Raw genomic sequence first — 20,941 nt, forward strand, 5'->3', positions numbered from 1 at the left:
GCTTGACTTGTCATTGAAATCTGGCAGTAACGTTTTGAGATACCTCTCACACACACACACACAGATCAAAAGCCCTCTGGGTGTTTGCTGTATTAAACAGACATCGTGACTTACTGAGGTCAAACGCCCTCCCTCCGCCAGCATGGTTATTTTCGTGGGATTTGTTGACAACAAGAAAAAACTATCACCAGCCTTAAAAGATGGGCTTTAAACATTTGCATAACGAAGATCCTTTGAGTTCTTATCGCTCACATTTGCCAAATGAGATTTAAATTTGGTAGTCTTATGAATCTGAGTGAGATTTAGCGTATCTGACATTGAGGTTCATTTTCCAATAAGAATTAACACCAGAAGTCTTAAACTAGCCTGATGTGTGTGGCAGTGTGTTCTTGTTTCACCAAAATGTTCTTTATATCGACAGTGAACACTTTTCCTTCGCCAAACGACTGACTAACAAACTATGTCTGACGAGATTGCAAAGACAGAGCCTCCTGAGCCGGAGCAGAATCTAACAGGCTGCAGCATCACTGCAGCAGAACACCGGGACATAGTATCTGTAGGATATGGTGGTGAGCCTTCATGAATCTCTGCATTGTTCCTTTATTTCATGTTGTTAAATTCAATATAACATTTTTGAATTTATTCACATTTTTGCACACCTGATAAATAAACATTTTCATGTCTGTAGTTGTTTGATATTTTAATTTGAGACTAACATCAGAATTTTGAGGGAATTACTATTAAATAAGCCCTTATTAACAAATACTTTAATTCCAGTTAGAACAAGCAATAGTTGTTGTTGTTTTTTAGGCCATTGTCTTAATGGATTCCGATCACATTGGGTGATGATTTGATCCTAATGCCAGTGTCAGAGGTGGGGTGTCCGCTGTGAAGATTGGGGGAACTGGATTATTCTGAATATAAAAGTGCAAACATACATGTGTACGTACAAATACAAAAGTCATTAAGTGTTCATCAGATGAACATGTCTTCTAAAAATGAAAATTCCCTCTTCATTTACTCACCCTGGCACCATAAGTCATACTTCTGGAGCATTTTAACAATCCATTGTTGCAGCATTTTGCTTTAAAAATAAATAAATACAGCCTTGGAGCTAAAGGTGTTAGCAGGCGCCCTGTCTGAAGCGGGTCGCACGCAGAGAGTAATATGTGAGCATCTTTATCCCTATGTGTCCGTCCACATCAGCACTCATGGAGCTTGTCCAGTTTGAGTTTTGATATTTAAAACAAACGCCCATTTTCTTCAGCTGTTCGGGACATTGAATCCCACTTTTTCCTGTTTTTTTTGTGTGTGTTTTAACACAAACTAATTAGACCATGGATCTTACTGGAGAGATTTGGTCCCAGGCTTCCCTGTCTGAAACCTGCTTGGCCAGCCTCCTATGGGTGGTGGTCCGAGCCCCGTACCCAACAGTCCACATGTCGAAAGATCTCCTTGGATGCAGTAAGAATCCACTGCCCCCCGGGGATGGGTCAAGAGCAGAGAAAAGGTTTCGCTCTACTGAGTATGTGTCCAAAAAAACACATTGTGTTACTGATGTAATGAGAGTGAAAATAAATGATCCTGTTTCTTCTGGGGGCTCATAGCAGAATGCTAAAACGGTGAACAGCGTGAGGCTCGGCAGTGAATGGCTGACAGAGCTCTTCTAGCCACAAGCTGCTTGCAGGGGGCACCAAACCTTCATCATGATTTAGCAAAATCCTCCAATAAGGGCATTCTTGTGTTTATATGATACTTGCAAATACGCAGTACGTGCACTTTAATATAATCACAAGAGAGACACCAATTCTAGTAACAGGTGCTAGCTAACATGGACTGAGATTCAGTAAACCTATTAACACGCAGCCATCGTAGAAGCAAGCCTGCCAAAGCAGAGCATCGAAGCGTCGTCCTCTAAAATAAGGCGACAAAAACAGCCACGGCTCAGAAAGTCTCATGTTTTCACTTCATGGCTCGTATGACGATCAGCCGGTAATCAGAATGGTACCCAGTTAAGGAGCGATCAGTAAAGCGGCGAATGATCAAGAGTCAAGGTGAAGCAGATTTGTTGAAAGGAATGTGGCGGCAGCAGGATGCACATCAGCATCCAGGCACTGCTTCCCCTCACACAGAGTTCTCATTAGATCATGAGTTACGCTCATGGCCGGCTTCTGGAACATGTCAGCGCCTCTCGCTGCATCTCACATGAAAGGAGGCTCCTCACAAATCCTCAGCCAGCTATCATGAAATGCTGCCATAATTTACCTGCTTATCATGCGCAGGCGTTCATGCGGCTTTCATCGGTCAGCGTGAGGAACCAGGCGTTCATGCAGCTTTCATCGGTCAGCGTGAGGAAACAGGCGTTCATGCAGCTTTCATCGGTCAGCATGAGGAACCAGGCGTTCATGCAGCTATCATCGCTCACCATGAGGAACCAGGCGTTCATGCAGCTATCATCACTCAGCGTGAGGAACCAGGCGTTCATGCAGCTATCATCGGTCAGCGTGAGGAACCAGGCGTTCATGCAGCTATCATCGCTCACCATGAGGAACCAGGCGTTCATGCAGCTATCATCGGTCAGCGTGAGGAACCAGGCGTTCATGCAGCTATCATCGCTCAGCGTGAGGAACCAGACGTTCATGCAGCTATCATCGCTCAGCGTGAGGAACCAGGCGTTCATGCAGCTATCATCGCTCAGCGTGAGGAACCAGGCGTTCATGCAGCTATCATCACTCAGCATGAGGAACCAGACGTTCATGCAGCTATCATCACTCAGCATGAGGAACCGGGCGTTCATGCAGCTATCATCACTCAGCATGAGGAACCGGGCGTTCATGCAGCTATCATCGCTCAGCCTGAGGAACCAGGCGTTCATGCAGCAATCATCGCTCAGCGTGAGGAACCAGGCGTTCATGCAGCAATCATCACTCAGCGTGAGGAACCAGGCATTCATGCAGCTATCATCGCTCAGCGTGAGGAACCAGGCGTTCATGCAGCTATCATCACTCAGCGTGAGGAACCAGGCGTTCATGCAGCTATCATCACTCAGCGTGAGGAACCAGGCGTTCATGCAGCTATCATCACTCAGCGTGAGGAACCAGGCGTTCATGCAGCTATCATCACTCAGCGTGAGGAACCAGGCGTTCATGCAGCTTTCATCGCTCAGCGTGAGGAACCAGGCATTCATGCAGCTATCATTGCTCAGCATGAGGAACCAGACGTTCATGCAGCTATCATCGCTCAGCGTGAGGAACCAGGCGTTCATGCAGCTATCATCGCTCACCGTGAGGAACCAGGCGTTCATGCAGCTATCATCGCTCACCGTGAGGAACCAGGCGTTCATGCAGCTATCATTGCTCAGCGTGAGGAACCAGGCGTTCATGCAGCTATCATCGCTCAGCGTGAGGAACCAGGCGTTCATGCAGCTATCATCGCTCACTGTGAGGAACCAGGCGTTCATGCAGCTTTCATCACTCAGCGTGAGGAACCAGACGTTCATGCAGCTATCATCGCTCAGCGTGAGGAACCGGGCGTTCATGCAGCTATCATCGCTCAGCATGAGGAACCAGGCGTTCATGCGGCTTTCATCGCTCAGCGTGAGGAACCAGGCGTTCATGCAGCTATCATCGCTCAGCATGAGGAACCAGGCGTTTATGCAGCTATCATCACTCAGCGTGAGGAACCGGGCGTTCATGCAGCTTTCATCGCTCAGCGTGAGGAACCAGGCGTTCATGCAGCTATCATCGCTCAGCGTGAGGAACCAGGCGTTCATGCAGATATCATCGCTCAGCGTGAGGAACCAGGCGTTCATGCAGCTATCATTGCTCAGCGTGAGGAACCAGGCGTTCATGCAGCTATCATCGCTCAGCGTGAGGAACCAGGCGTTCATGCAGCAACACTGGAGTCTTCAGCTTTCAGCATTGCAAGGACAAGAACTTACATGTTACCTAAATCAGTAATCCACTACTACGGTAATCCTGCGTCCTACAGATGATGCTGATCCTATAAATATGTTGGAGGGAAATATAATCATTGAATTGACTTGCAAGGTGAAGGAAGTGTTAGCGCACACAGCCATACGGTGGAGCTGTGGTGAATAACATGCAGGCCCATGTTCCTGGAGACAGAGGACGGGGTAGAGCGGACCCGGGCGGGCTCAGCAACACAAATACTCGGGCTTAGAAAGGATTGGGTTCAATATTGAAGGTCCAGCACCAGGTAACACCTGAACAGCAGCAGTTTAGATAACAGAACACCATACTCTGAGTTCATCTTAGAAATTTATTGTAACGTCGGTTAGTGACGTAGAACCCAAATCTGCAAGTCTAAATGTGGTGTTCCTTCTTCTGGTGTTAAGCTTCATTTCATCTAGATGCGAGAGCGAAGTGTTCGTTTCCCTAAACAAATTAACGTATTTATTCCTGTACAAATAGTTATTTTTAGTTTTCTGATGCTGATGCAAAATGTAGAGTTCCACAGAGGAGAAAGGATTTCTGACTTAATTTTCATCGTTTCTTTAGTTAAACCTGAATAGTTCATCAAAGGGCAGCACATACTGAAATTTATGTTATCCGACTTTCCACATAAAGCCCCAGTCAATCTCATTATAAGGAAGCCAGCCTTAATCCCCCTCATGGAGCACAAGTGAACCGGGCTGGGTTTGCATCTCCAGTCAGAGAGCCTGGGCCTGCAGTCCATCTGGAAGTCGTTGGAGGCAGATCTGGCCATTCCCCTCTCCCCTGTGTCGCACTGCCCTCGCCTACTGTCGTCCCGTAATCCCATCTAACAGCCACCCAGCCTGGGCCGGCCCATTCCGACACACTGACGGGCTTAACTTGGCTGTCTTGTAAAAAAGAAAAAAGCCTGCTTTTTCAGCAAGCCCCTCCAAAAAGACACTTAAAATTTCTGAGGGGGATTTAATATCAAGTCCATTAGGGCTTTTCTGTAGCCCTGTAAATTGTGAATTAGTGGATAATTCTGATTTGATCCACATGCAGAAGGATCTGACATGGAAGGGAAGAGGAGAGTGTGGGGGTTTCCTGGTGGGACCTGCCATCAGATTACCAGACATGTGCCAAAAGTACAGGGTGACATTGTGCATAACTAGAGGTAAGGGATAATGAACACACAAAGGTGTTTCAAGTCCTTTTTCCTTTCCTCCTTCATAAAAATGATTCATTGTGTACAGGCGGACGGAGGAACACAACACTCAGATGGATTACCGGGAGTGGGCACTGCTCAGGAGCAGGATGCTGGAAGACTGGGCCAAAAGGGCACGCTGCGGTTCAAAGCTCCGATGCCGGGACACCAAACTGTGATCGTGTCCCATGATCAAACGCACAGCTGGTTGGCGGCAGGAGGAAGCTAAATCTACAGGATCCCTGCATTTCACAACGGCTTTGGATAAAAGCATCAGAGAAAAGGACAAATCATTACAATAAATTCATGGATTAGACATTTAGAGAAGAAAAAGACGGCAATTATGATTTTTTTTTTGTGTTCCACTGGATGAAAACACTTTCATTTGAAAAAAGTCTCGTTTTTCAGAAGAGTCGTCAGCAGAGCAGCGACAGAACAAAGTCGTGGGCTTTGTGAAACTAAACAAAGCAGAGCGAAATCAGACCCAAGCGACGACCAAGTCCGACTCACAACACGGCTGTGGAGAAATCAAATCAAGCAGCCCTGCTTCGTCTCAGCGGGGCCAACGTTAGCTGCAGTGCGGAAATTCTTACTAAATCAGAATCTGAAGGGAAATTCTGGATACATTTCTGCATTTTCACCCCAATTACATTTTAGATGTGATTATGACTGCATTAATGAGAGCATCAAAGGAACGTAACGTATAATTAACCTGAGGACACATTAAAAGCTCCTGATCACGCTGTGGCGTGATCCGAGTTCAGGGAAGACCTGCAATCCCAAATTGATTTTCAAGATCTGGAGAAGGTTCTCAGGTACGTAAACACGTGCTTGATGAACACGAAGCCAGCATCGCTACATATGTCGGTGTTCACGCACCATCAGACGCCATGCAGAGATCTGGCAGGGCTTCACCTGAAACCTGCACCTCCTCGTTCCACTTAATGATGGCAACAGGGGTCAAGGGTAGGTCATGGGTGGGCAGCCTATGGCTCGTAAGCCAGATCTGGCTCTATAGAGGGGTTCGTCCTTTTCCACATTTCCCACAATGCATCGCGGGCGGCCATACTTGTGGGCAGTGTTTACTCATTCCGTGTTGTTTATCGTTCATCCAGTGATAAAGACAACTACGTGCGCTATTATAACACAATCACAATCACGGTGGGAGAGAAAAAAGAGCCTTTAATTACGCTCAGCCTTTAGCAGGGTGGTGAACATTCCTTTACATGTGACTCTCCAGAAACAGCGTGAGAACTGAGAGAGATAAAAACACAGCTCTCTGAATGAAAGACAGAATATACAGGAAGAGCAACGAAAACCATTCAGCTGCTAAAATGCTAACAGAATGCTTCGCGTTTGCTCGGATCATTTCAGGCAAGTTATATTCAGCAAGACATCTGCTAGACATCGATGTAATATCGTGATAAATGAAGCCCACATTACAGATTAAATTTGACGTGTCTGTTCGAACAGTAGTTTGGATTCTGTGAGCAGAGAAACACAAACATCACGGACCCGTCCAGAACAAAACCATCGTAGCTGTCAAGACTCTGATGATTCTGAAAGTCCTTCAGAGCGTAAAATGAGCTGTTTTAGATTAGATGAGGTCATTTACCAAGTCTGGGTAGGAAACATCACGCTGTGACTCCACTCAGACTCGTCGACCTCGTAAAGGATCGTCGCTCCCAATCAGCCGTTTTCTCCATGTAACAACTAAAAGCCTTCTTCAAGTGACTCGGAATACTCGATATAAACTAATCAATCAATCAAAAACGACTTCTCCGTTACAGAATCCAGTGAAAAGTTAATGTCCAGTGAATACTTGGGGAAAAATGATGCGTTATGATTAGCGATCTAGTACGTCTCTGCCTACAAATATGGCCGGCGGCGTTGCATTATGGGATACTGTTACGAAAAGGACGAGCCCTTCTGCAAACAAACTGATACACTCAGGCTGCTCAGATTTTATGGAAGTAAAAAGTTTGCCTATGTGTCAACACTTTTCAAACGCATCTAGTTTCGAGGCAGCAGAGAAGAGCCCGTCTTGAAGGGGGTCTTCTAGATTCTGTTTGGGATGATGGGCTTCTACAGACTTGCATCACACTGGATTTATTTATTTTTAATTTAGCTTTTCATCCTCCTCAGCTCTTCAGAGCGACGGTGAAGCTCCAGTCACTTTGTGCCACATCCAGATGACGTTCCATTTAATCCAGTTTGAGTGTAGCACAATTCAATTGCAGTGTAAACCCGAACAGATGATCACTGATTGTGCCATAACTACAGCAGGAGAAGTGCAGCTTCAGGTTCATCCTGGTCCTGCAGCCTACATCTGAAGGTCATCGGGGTCCTACCACGCTCTGTTGGGCTTTCGTTTTGATTTGGGGGTTTTCTTCATTCTGTCAGGTTGGACTAGGTTTTCTGCTTTGGATCAGGGCCACGCCATCGGTCTTTGGTTCCCCGTGTGCAACTATCAGCCCTGCCGTACGATGCAGGAACCGCCGTTCTGAAACTGTGACTGCAAGCAGGAGGAAGCTAACGTGTTATTTAGATTACAAGATGCTGTCTTTACCTGGAAGAACTGAAAGAAGCAGGAAGATCACAAATCTAACACTGCTGCGTGTCACTGATATTATGGTCTGTCGATTATCTAAAATTAGATATAGTCTTGTACCATTTCAACTGAACTCAACTGCTTATTAATTATTTAGTAATCTGTGCTATATATAAATGTTTTTGTTTTTCTGACATGATTAGAAGTCCAATAGATTTTAAATCTTAGTTGAATAATGGGGGGGGGGGGGGGGGATTTAATAAGTTATCTTCTTCCCACTCCTTTTCAACCACTATATAATGAATTATTTGCTATTTCTTGTGTACGTGTACGTATTTATTGGTTTTTTTTTGCCGAAATATGGTTTCTTGTACACGAAAAGGTATTATTTATTTTATTTTAATTTCTTCCTCTGCTTGAAACAAACAAACTAAACTAAACTAATAACAACAAAGGTTAGCGAGCTTTCACCTTCGCTCAGACATAAATGCGTCACCGTTTGAGTCGTGTACGTCTCTAAATGTGTCGGACGTTGTGTTTGAACATGACAATTTTTAGTATTTCTGAAGGGACAGTGGAGAACTCACAAAGCAACGTTTAAAGGCTGTCATAAGACGATACCTAAGCCGAGCTCCAGCACACTTCAATTCAATTAAACCCTCATCCAAATTACAAAACGTGTGTGCCAGAAAAATGGCTTCCCTCAGCATTCTAGCAAAGGAAAAAACATCCTGATGACTGAATGATCATAGATCACAGTCACTCACGCACACACACACACACACACACACACACACACACACGCACACTACCTGACCAAAGTCCTGAATGACTTTGGTGACTTACTGAATATTCTTCACGGACAAACGCTTTAATTTGTCTCTTTGCTAGCGGCGTCTGCTGCGCCAGCTGGGACATTATGACAGCGGTAACTGGGATTGCCGTGACACCTATTTGCCTGAGAGACGGGTGGGACAATGAGTGGGTCCATCAGTGGGACAATGAAAAGACTTCTGCATTTAGATGTTGAGCCTGCTGCAGCAGCTTACCGACGATCATTTAGCAGCCCTGATTTATTCCTGGAGAAATGCTTTGAATGATTTGAACATGTTCTGTACCGAAGCAGCGAAACGGCTACAGCAAAGGGTAAACTAAGAGGTTACAGCACAGTGAGCAGCAGACACACTCATGGAAGTTCATTTCATCAGTGTCAGGCTGACACTAGATATGAATTTAATTATACAAGAGATGTTTATAGTGTTTGAGGACGTGTTGTTACCACATACTTGTTAAACCCTTAAAACTGAGCCATTAAGTTAAACAGCTTTTTGCCTCCCAACCTGCAGATCGGCCTGTTTTCTTGCAGGCTGCTTTTTTATGGACTCAAGCAGACATTGTTAATGGATCCCATTCCTCACTCTTAATGCTACAGGCTCCAGCTCTGATGCTGCAATCACATCCACCTGTGGAAGTGAAAGGGTGATAGAAAACTACATGGCATTATGTTATAATTTTATTGAAACGACAATAACACTTTGTTTAATAGAAAAAAGTAGAGTTATTTCATCTGAAATTATAACGGACTCTTCTGTCGTACAAAACTAACAACAACAATAAATATCGTTGTGTCTAATGCAAGGCGATGGACGCTTACAGGACATGCAGAGCGTCCTGATTCGTCACTATTAGAACATCAGAACTCCGTGAAGTCACACGTCTGCTTCTGCTCTTACAGCAGGCATGTCATGTGACCTCCAGATGTGACCCGGTGCTGTTTGACTCCATGATATAGGTTTCCTTCAAATCCAGCTGACCCTGCATGAACGTGAAATTATGGCCCCACTTCCACGGGCTGTTCAAGGCGGGGCTCTCCCCCCCCCTCCCTTGTTCTGTATATTTGCCCTGAAGCTGTGACTGGGGTGTCTGTGTCCTCTGGCCTGAGCTGGAAAGACTCTGTAAAACTGTCTAAAATGTGTCATGGTCTCTTATTTGGGCTCTAATTATAGCATCATTATCATCATCTCAATCAATTTTGGTTATAATTCAGCATTATACATATATATATGTAGGCGTGTGTGTGTGTGTGTGTGTGTGTGTGTGTGTGTGTGTGTGTGTGTGTATGGGGTTGTTCTATTTACTGTATATTAAATAATTTGCAGTGATTTGGAGTTTGATACAAAATATTATTGAAAAAATAAATCTGACTTGATTTGCTTTATTATTAAGTCACTCGTAAACTTCTTAAGTCAATTTGTTGATGCTCTAATAACCTGCACAAGAAAGGAAACCATTCAATCCCTGTAAAACTGTAACAGGCATTATGACAGCGGTAACTGGGATTGCCGTGACACTCAAAATTTTGTCAAAACTGTGTTTTAGAAATCCATCCGTCCATCCTCTTGAAGACGAGAGGATCGTAATCGGCTCGCGGGTCATGCTAGAACCCATCATTGCTGGCTACGGGGGGGAGAGGCGGGACAAGACACCAGCCCCTCACACAAAGACTCTCGATCAGAATCAGAATCAGAAGTTGTTTGTTGCCTTTGTCAATGAGGGTTCACAGACTGGGAACTTTTCTCGGTGAAGTCGTGCAACAGGCAATTTGGGATCGAGCAATTCACCTAAGTTGTTTTTTGCAGGTGGGAGGACCGTCACAAATCTTAATATTCTAGAAAACCGAGTAGTACTTTTCATGCTTGTTCCAAAGTGAACATATGAGGAGGCTTTTATCAGTTTTTGGCCATTAACACTTTCATTTTAGCATTTTCTAAAAGTACCTTTCTTGCATGGCGGTGTCACCGATGACGATGGCAGAGGACTGGAGGGCAGCTTGGTTCCTAAAATGACATTCACTTACCTAGCCTACTTATTAAGATTAAGTTCTATATTAGTGTATTAACCCTGAAAAATCATTGTTATAGTAATTTAAGGATTACACTGTTACGGGACAAAATCTAAACTTGTAATATGAAGCTATCGGGACTTTCTGACGTTCTGGGTGACGAAATAAAAATCCTCTTTGTAACAAACATGTTTGAGGTTAAAAGCTCACAAAAACACATGACGACCTGAGGGACACACACACACACACACACACACACACACACACACACCATTCGACAGTGCATGGTTGGTGTGTCCTGCTTTGCTTTTGGTCCTAAATGTTACTGCAAGAAGCTAAACTAGTGTATGCTTCTCAGGGAAAGCCATTAAAACCTTCAGTTGTTGCTAATCAGACAGGACTGAAACGTATCTCTGGATCACGCCTGCCTCGCCTTCATCAAATCTTCCCTCTGGATCCCCTCATTATTTCCTTAAATCCGCTCAGCCTCGTTTTCCTCTCGCTGGAGACTATTTGATGTCTGGCTCTTAAGGGTACCGTGACACGGGGAGCCAGACCTCCCAACGGCCCCATCACCCCATTCATCGCAGCTTAGTGGGTCCTTCCACCCCCCCCACCCCCCCCCCCCCCCCTTATTATTGACAAATTCATCACAGGCAAAAGAACTGAATGGTGCTTGAATTCTTCAAACTATTTCAACACAGCTCCAAAGCAAATGCCAGATGATGGGAAACAAAATGGAGAAGTGTAGCAAACTAACTGTGTGACGTCACCACTGACGACGCACAACTCGAGCCAGGCTGTGGAAGGTGTGCAAGAGGAGCACCTACGCCCTCTACTGGCTGAACCACGTTACAGCAAATAGAGCTGCTCTACAGACTGTCAGACTGAGCTATTTCATTAGCATGGCTTTGTTTGAAAAGGGCTGATGTTTTCATGTTTACATTAGACAACAGTAAATGTTGCTATTATTACAACAGACAGTAGCCACATGCATCACCAGTCACCTACAATCATCTATACCAGGCATGGGCAAACTACGGCCCGCGGGCCATATGCGGCCCCTTAGGCTTTTTAATCCGGCCTGCCGAACATGTCTAAATTATATCATTAAATGTTATTATAATTAAACCTGATTCATTTTATATTTTGAGATTAGCTTTTTATTGTCATATGTTTTAAACTTTTCACACTGCAAACACACAAGTAAATAAAAAAAATTCCCCCTGTAACGTTATCTGTAATGACATGTAATGACTTTTACATGTCATTTATATTAGTTCACCAAACACTCGATCCATCTGTTCCTGGCCCCATTGTGGCCCGCGAGTGAAAAGGTTTGCCCACCCCTGGTCTATACTCATCTAAAATCATCTGCAGTCATTTAAAATAATCTACAGTCATCTACAGTCATGTACAGTCTTTTACAGTCATCTACTTCACTGGCTGGAAAAGACTCCATTTACCAATAAAGATATGATTTTATTAGCTTAATTTAGCAACAGTTGCACAAAAGAAAGGAATTTTAAAAAGTAAGAAACCTTGACATGATCAGTATGTTCAGGACGTCTGTTCTGTTATCTGCTACATGTCATATTCATGTTAGAGAACACGCTTAATAAAACCACGCTGATCTCATTTCTTGGTGCCATTAGTTCATTTTCTCTTTTATCTAATTGAATCAAACTCGCAAAGTTCTCACTTTTTGCTTTTATTCATCATAAACATTAGACAATGGTATTTTTTCCCCACCACAATGAACAGCTGGGTGAATTAAAGGTAGGATTTGTTCTGTAATCACCATGCATTAAGCAGCCATCTTTAGCTGCCGCCTGGTCCAGATCAAGTATTTAGTTTGATAAGTACGGTTTACTGGGGATCACACGCTGCAGACAAGCAGGTTAGCCAAAGGAGGAACTATCCCCTTGAAGGTGATTAAGTACCTAAAGAAAGGCTGGGTGAGAGCTAAGACAGCTAAGTTCATCGTTTAGCACGCTCCATGGAGGTGGGGGTCACGATGGGGTCGGACAAAACAAGATCCCATTGGTCCATCCTGTTCCCTCGGTGCCACAGGTGCACATGCATAATGACATTACTCACAGTTTAGACAATAAAATAGGCATTCAGGTCATTTCGTCTCTCTTTCTAATTACATCTGAACTGCATTAAATGAAACTTAGTGGGTCCAGGAAAGGACTATTTTAATATCTGGAAAAAGACGATGATTCAGGAGTTGTGTGACCATTTTCTGGAGTTGGTGAAATAAAAGAATTAAATATTTTCCTACTATCAATGAAGTGAAAAAGACAACTGCATTTTTAGCACAAGCGAGATCAACTAGTGATAAACACTACGGGGATGTTTCTAGACTTCTGAATAAGAAAGCTCAGAGGCCGGTCATGCTGTTGTCACGCGTCTGTGAACACCGTGAAAAGTCAACGGGGCACTTGGTACAAATAGTCAAGATGAAAACCACATCTTGGATATTTGGCTCTGAGGTCAGACTTTCAAGAGAATGTTGGAGTGAACATGATCAAATCATTGCCTCAAAGAAAATACGACAAAAAACGATCTCAAAGTCTGGAAAGCACGCAAAAACCAACGTTTCATTTAAGCCTGTAATTCAATAGCATTGCACCTGCTATAATAAACTACATCTTTATTTACATTAATTTGTGGAAGAACATCAGAGAAGCACTTGGGCTAAGCAACGAAGGTGTAAAGAAAGCAGGCCTTGCCCTTGCAGAACAATTTCTGTAAATCTGGACACCAGGTGCCTTTACAGCAGGTGTTGGATTATCAGGTGGCCTTTCCAGGACACAACCTGTTGTCCTGCAGTGAGCGTACAGTAAGAGGACTAAGCACAGGTAAGAAAGGTACACTTGGGGATTTAAGGCCTCAGCTCTGACTCAGAAGAGACTTAGCAGGTGATTTGTGGCTCATCCTCTCTGGGATTAGGCTGTAACGATCTGACAAAGCTTGACCATCAAATCAGGTGTCTACTTAACGCAATACAGCAAGGTTGATCAGCGAGATGGCGGGACAGCGGGCTGCACATCCTGTTAGCGTAGCTGTTTGAAAGGGTATTTAAAGGGTGATCCCATTACGTTGGATTGAACCCTCCAGGCAGCAGCTTGTGGCAGGGAACATTTACAGAACATATGCTAACACACGCGAGCTTGTTTTCGTCATGTAGGTTGGAATGACCAGGACTTGATTTGGGTCCAAGAGAATGATTAACAGATGTCACAGAGGCCAGATGCAGACGGGCCTTTCAACGTGGACCAGTGTCTGTCGAGGTGGGGTTGGTCAAACCCAGAGCCAGATGAGGTGATGATGATGATGATGAATATATTTATTAGATAGAATGTTAGAGTACAAGTACAGTCAAACATCCTGTCTAAGAGGAGCATTTCAAAAAAGCCCTTGCGGTCTTGTTTCCGTTGAAAGTCATCGACATTTAACAATACAAATTTCACAATACAAATAAAAATAAAACCAATATTAAATTACTCAATTGATGCAAAGTAACATTAGAAAAATAAAATGATTTTACACCACCGATGCAAAATGACAATGAATGACAATAGATTACATAAATTACAATAAATTACAAAGACGCTTAATATGTGCAACGTTGGTGGACAAAAAAAAGGGGGGGGGGTTGATCCGGAGAGAGTCGTGATGACTACAGGATTCCTCCAGTTGGAGCGATCTACATGAGGAGCATTTGGGCATGTAAAGGATTCTGGTTCTGGTTCTCCAGTTTAGTTCTGGTGGGGGAGAGTTTCTGATTTCTTCTCACCTCTAGTCTCAAACCAAAAGTACGCATTCTGCATCAGAGAAAAGTTGTGGTCCTTACGCTTAGAAAAATGGATAGCATCTGTCTTTAGCAACCTTAATCTGAGATTATCAGGATTATTTGCTGGACCTCTGCTGGAAAGGTACACTGTAAAAACAACTACGACTCAACAATTCTTATTCAGCGTTATCTGTAAATTAATAAACCAACTGTAGTTTTAGGTGAAAGGCCAAGCAGGACAAATTACATTTTTAATTTCTTAAAATAAATTACCAGTTTATTTATACAGTGGTTTCCTTCTGTTAGATATTAGCGAGGGAGTGGAATTAGAGAAACTGTACTTCGACTATTTCCCACTCTGTAATTTTAAAAAATGATTGGTTTGTACGTTTTCAATTTCATTATAATTTCTTACATATTTGAAACAAATATTTCATTCATTATTTATAGAAATTAAATACAAATTGAATACAATTAAAATGACATTCTAAAGTTGTGACAATTAACTGTAATTAAATAAGTAGCTTGTTACATAAGGATTTACAGCCATACTAGAAGTCTGACATTTTTCTTTGAAGATGAATCTAATTAGTTTTCCTTACATCAAACATCCTGTCCAGGCACCTCACTGGGATTCAATGTGGGAAGGCTCTGTTGAATGGGTGGTCGCCTCACTACGTGTTTGTCCTACCTGTCTGCTGGGACAGACTCCACCCCCACAGCCCACAACATGGCTGAAGGTTTCACCTGTCGGATTGTCAATAATTATAACTCAGGAGAAATCTGTTATTTTGTCCTTAAATCAAAAGACCTGTCAATATATTAACATAACTCTTAAACTATGACTGTACCTTCTGCTTGTCCCCTGAGGGGTCGTCACATATCTACAGTTACTTCACTTAACTTCATTTAAGAGTTAATGCAGCCTCATGGGTAGCGAGGATAGCAGTGAAGTTACAAGGAATAGATGTAAAGAAGGTAGAGGACTTCAGGTACCTCAGGTCAACAGTGCAGAGTGATGGAGAGAATGTGGAAAGGAGGTGAAGAATCGTGTGCAGGCAGGCTGGAACGGGTGGAGGAAAGTATCAGGTGTGCTCTGTGATAGGAGAGTGTCAGCGAGGATGAAGGGAAAGGTCTACAAGACGGTGGTGAGGACAGCCATGATGGACGGCTTAGAGACAGTGTCTCTGAGGAAAAGACAGGAGGCGGAGCTTGAAGTGGAGGAGATGAAGATGCTGAGGTTCTCCTTGGGAGTGACCAGGTTGGGTAGGATTAGAAATGAGACAATAAGAGGGACAGTGAAGGTTATACGTTTTGGAGACAAGGTCAGAGAGACCAGACTGTGATGGTTTGGACATGTCCAGAGGAGAGACGGGGACTATATCGGTAGAAGGAGGCAGAGGATGGAGCTGCCAGGGATCAGGGCTAGAGGTCGACCCAGGAGAAGATACATGGACGTAGTGAGGGAGGACATGAGGTGGCTGGAGTTGGGGAGGACGATGCAAAGGACAGGGTGAAGTCGAGAAGGTTGATTTGCTGTGGCAACCCCTCAGGGAAGGAGGTGGAGGAGGAGTGTGTGTGAAGGTGAAGCAGCAGCAGCAGCAGCTTGCCTTGCCTCACTTGTGTGAACCCGCTGTCTGCTTTATTATCTCCAGTGCTCGTTTGGAGTCTAACCCTGCAGATCTAACCCTCTTCATGAGGCACTGAAGGCTAAACAAGCTCGTGATTATCCTCCCCGGGGGCCAGGAAGGGTGGGCGGCAGCAGCGGAACGTATCACACTGTAAGATGAAACTCATTTGCACCTCCTCTTCGACTGGTCCAACAGCCTGATGCCTAATGTGAAAGGATGACAGCTCCCGGTCCGGTGGCGTCTTCCTACAGGGCTCTAATGAGCTCTAAATAAGCACCATTACAGTTAATGGGCTCGATAGGATCTCTGTCCTCTTTCCGATTCCAAAAGCGTCCACACACCCTGTCCTGGCGGTTCTCACAGCGGAAGCAAGGACGCATTAGACAAAGACATTTGAGTAAGAGGATGTGTGATGTGAAGAAGGCGGATTGCAGGCACTGCTGTCTGTGAGGACTTAGATAGCAGGAGCATGGAGCCACGGCTGGCTATCAGTGGCACTGATCTCACACAGACACACACACAGCCCAAACAACACACAACCCAAACAACACACAGCTCAAACAACACACAGCCCAAACAACATGGTGGTTTGGGTCAGGAGACAAAGTGTTTGCTGCAGCGAGAGAGGACAGTGGGAGCGAGGCGGAGCGAGCAGCGTTTTAGTTCTCTGCGTACCGACAGCACATCCGGACTGTGGCTCTGCTAATCAAACCCAGATCTGGATAGTCCTCGGCTGACTGCTGCATGCTGGGAAAATTGGGTTCTAATTCTTACAGGGAGATGTTTCCTGATGACTTACCTTTATTCATTAATATAATTTCTTTGGAAGCCAAGACTAAAATACTATTTTTTAATGAAGCTCACCCAGAGCTTCATCGGGGTGTCCCACCTGGCCCAGTCACTGGCTCCAGTATGAAGATGTTGTGCTAATGATGACCGAGCATTAGTGGACCCCGCTGGAATAAACCAACAATTCAGTTTCTTGTTCACGTACGAAAAGCCTTCGACACGTTTTAGGGCATCAGTGCTGACTGGGAGGAGGAAGGATTATCAGGACAGACGTCCATGACAGCCCATTTCTCAAAGTCAGCCAACACAAAGGCCCGACTGCTAACGGCTAAGTCGTCTCAGACGGCCTCGGCCGCCATGGCTTACTTTTCCATTAACACTCGGTGCTGCTGAAAGGCCAAACCTGGCTAGAGCTTGAGCTGAGAGACACCCGTCAGGCCGACTGAGAGAGCAAACATCACACTTTTATCCCCACCATTCAGCAAACACACACACAGACAGGCAAGTAAACACACGTGTGTGCAAACACTATTGAAGAGGTGAGAGGCAGAGCGCTCCCTGACACCCCCCGGGCCCGCCGCCGGAGAATGGAGCGCCACTCCCTCATTTGCCTGCAGCTTATTCCGTATGCGCACGGAATAAGGTGTGTGTGTGTTCTCCAGGTGACAGTGTCGTGAAGTGAGGACCCCCCCCCCCCCCCCCCCCCCTACCTGCAGCTCTGAAAGGCCTCGAGCCGAGTCTGAATTCAGAGGAGCGTCCAGATTTCTGCTCACCGACGCACGAAGCTCATCGGACGTCCTCTTTGACGCTTGGTGTGTGCTAAAGTTGACGGCGTTGTCCCGCACCACAGCGGAGGATCAACGCTTCCGTCAAAGCGTGGCTGAGGCTCATCACATTTTGGATGGTTGTTGGTTCAATCCCCAGCCCTGCAGTCGACACAAGCTTGGATAAGTTTGCGTTTACAAAGTGACACTGAACTTTGAAGAAAAGTTTAAAGCATTGCTTCATTCATGACAATGTGTTCTCCTGCTATGCTATGCTATGCTATTCTATGCTAGAATTATATAGCAACTATGTAATGTGTTTAATTCATGATATAACTGTCTTAATCAGGAAAATCATCTCATCAACAACTTCATTAGATTGACATACTAAATATCAGAGCTCAGCAATCATGGGGGGGGGGGGCACGAATGACCTCTTTCTGCATCGGGACTATTGCCCCTTTCATTAACAAATATCCGTCCTGTCCTGCAGTTAGTTCAGCAGGTCTGCTCGAGAGAAATGAGCGGGAAGCTGGCGGTCCAATGCCGTGTGTGGCTAAGCTACAGCTTTAGATAGCAACAGCAGAATTAGCTGAGGAAGCAGATGTCTCTTCATTGCCGCTGACACAACAGGCACAGCTCCATCACTAAAGTAAGGAAACAGCGCCCCTCGCTGTCCACAGTGAGCAGGGCAACAGCAAGACAGCGGGGCAGGGAGCCTCGGGGGCAGCAACACCTTCACGTCACCTGCAAAGGTCTGTCATTGTGCCCCATGACCAGCCTACACAACAACAGGCTGTCCTCCGGATGAGTCTCCGCCTCCAAGGCTGCCCTACGAATGAGTCACCGCTCCCATGATCACACCGGGGCAACGAGGCTTTGTCCCCCAAAAGTAGGTCACGATTAAAAACCACAGCAAAAGACAATAAAGGAAACTGCATTCAGATTGGCTGTGGGGGGCGGGCTTCTGATCTCCTCTCTCTCTCTCTCTCACACACACACACACACACACACACACTGACTGCAAAACAACTGGGGACTGCTAGATGCTCTATTTATTATGCACTGACACATGAAAGGTCAAAGGTCAAGTAATGGGGGGGTAATGACAACGCACAGTAATTCAAGCTTGCTTGTCCGTCCTCCCAAACGGCGGTGTGTGTGTGTGTGTGTTTGAACACTAACCTATACGGCTCTCTCAGTGTGTGTTCTCCGTCTCCTCATAGATCAGAGGCTTTAGAATCAAGCAGCTGAAGCCTCCTTTTAGGATAGCAGACAGTTACAGTAAAAGCTGAGACGCTCCAGCCATAGACTGATTTTTGAACTCCTGCTGATGCCACCTTTGAGGGGTATTTTCTCACTGGACCAACAGTAGAGGCGGCGGCGGCGGCGTCTCACAGGAACAGCCCGCGCCCTTTCACTAAAGCAGCGGCAGCGCTAATGCACACTTACAAAGCCGTGCTTTCACAGATTCATGAAAGTCAAGTCAGCTGTCAGGGCAAATATCAAAAAGAGCGGTCGGCTTTGGAAACTGACGAGACAATGAATGAGAAGAGTGGCTGGAAGCAGCACCTGTAGCGGCGCAGGAGGATCAGGGCGGCGGGCTGAAAGGGACAAAGCCCGAGCATTATGCTGCCGTAATAATGTCTGTTTGCCTTGGAGGTGTTGTCCCGCCGCTCCGGTGGCTCTGTATGCCGAGGACGCCCAACGTCTTTGTTGTCTGACACAAACAGGGGGTGTTGGGAGCGAGCTGTGGACACTGATGCGTGACTGAAGGCCTATCAGGCCGGCCACGCTGGGCGTCTGCAGAGAACACCTGCATCAGCCGCTCGGTCATTCTAATAGTAATAATGTGATGTGTGTGCGTTTAAACTGAGGCTAAAGGTTTGTTTTATTATCCCAGTTTATCACGTCATGAGGAAAACGAATTACTGCAATGTCCCCAGAAATAATCCGAACCGTTGTCCCGAGTTCTTAGTCTAGTTCTAACCGCTGTAAATTCTGCTGCAAACTTAATCTGTGTCTGAAGACAGGAAAGACGTCCAACCTTTATGAAAGCACCAGCTGAGAAGCCCGAGCCTGTCCTCATCATTGATGGACGCCCCAGTTCAGAGTCTGGACCATCAGCCTGTTAGAATGTTGGACTGGCCTCAGGAGCAACGGCCCACCGGAGCCCTGCTGGCCACCTCTGGCTCTGAGTAACAAACAGAACCATCCAGAACCATAGCGTCACCATAGTAGGATCCACACATGCTCATTCAGTACATCGCCCATCCTTATCTGAGTGAGTTTGTGTTGTCTACCTGCAGAACAGGGAGTTATTTATTAATAACATTTTAATAACTCAGTCCTCCAAAGGGCCTAGTTTGGCAGAATCAGTTTTACTCTCATGCTGGCGGTTGAACGTTCCAGGTAAAACCAGCGCACTGACCACAGGTCCGGGCTTTAATGTCATTTGGACATTAAAGCTCGAGCTCTGTCTGTGTTGGCGATGAGCTTTGCGTCACTCGAGTGTGTAGTTGCATTGTGCGAGGAGATAAACTGCTTATCTGACAGCTGGCTGCTGTTTGCGGCGCTTTCTCACCATGCCAATGTAAATCTGTGTTGACGGAGCTACGTTTAGCATTAGCACGCCACCCAAAGAGAAAAGCCCTCCGCCGCAGCTTGCGTTGATGCCTTTCTGTCCACACCTCGGTCTCAACCTGCCAGGTCACCGACGGCGAGGCAGGATCGGTGCGCGCTGCATTCGTGTGCACACGCGGCACACTTCTGACCCCTTTTTGAAGCCTGACATTTGTGCGTTGAGCTCCGATGGGCTCCGTTCACAGAGTGCTGCTGAATGCAGGCGGAGCGCAGAGAAAGTGGCCATCAGCCTGTTCAAACAGAGATGGGCTGAGAAGTGTCGTTCCCATGGCGAGGCGTGCCAGCGAGCTTTGAACGCGTGATGATGAGTCACGGCAGGCTCCTCGCCACAGAGCTAAACACTGAGTGTGTCCTGTTTGATTTTAAGAGCTCCCGTTCTTAAATGGTCTCGTCTGTCAGCACCTAAAGATTCCGCTAAGAGGCCAGAACAAAGAACCCGCCTGTCGGCCCTCCGCTGGGATTTTCCGAGGGTGCTTTCAGCGACTGTGCGCGGCGAGAACAGGTGTGAGATGGAGGGGGGGGGGGTAAATGTTTTGTTAAAAGGTGCGACCACAGAGGGCCAGTGCTTGATCCAGTCCCCGGCCTATACATGGCGGGGGGGGGCACGGTTTCATGAGCCGACCTCTTGAAGCTGCTGCGTGTTTGTCCCACTGCGAGCGACACGTCCTCCGGTCCGGACCACCAACAGCTTTGGGCTTTCGCTCCTCCCGTATCTCAACACATTACGTTGATATCGATAAGCCCCTAAACCCCCCCCCCCGTGCTCTGAAAGGCAGTTCT

Source organism: Brachionichthys hirsutus, chromosome 11, assembly GCF_040956055.1.
Source record: "Brachionichthys hirsutus isolate HB-005 chromosome 11, CSIRO-AGI_Bhir_v1, whole genome shotgun sequence".
In the NCBI taxonomy this organism is placed as follows: domain Eukaryota; kingdom Metazoa; phylum Chordata; class Actinopteri; order Lophiiformes; family Brachionichthyidae; genus Brachionichthys; species Brachionichthys hirsutus.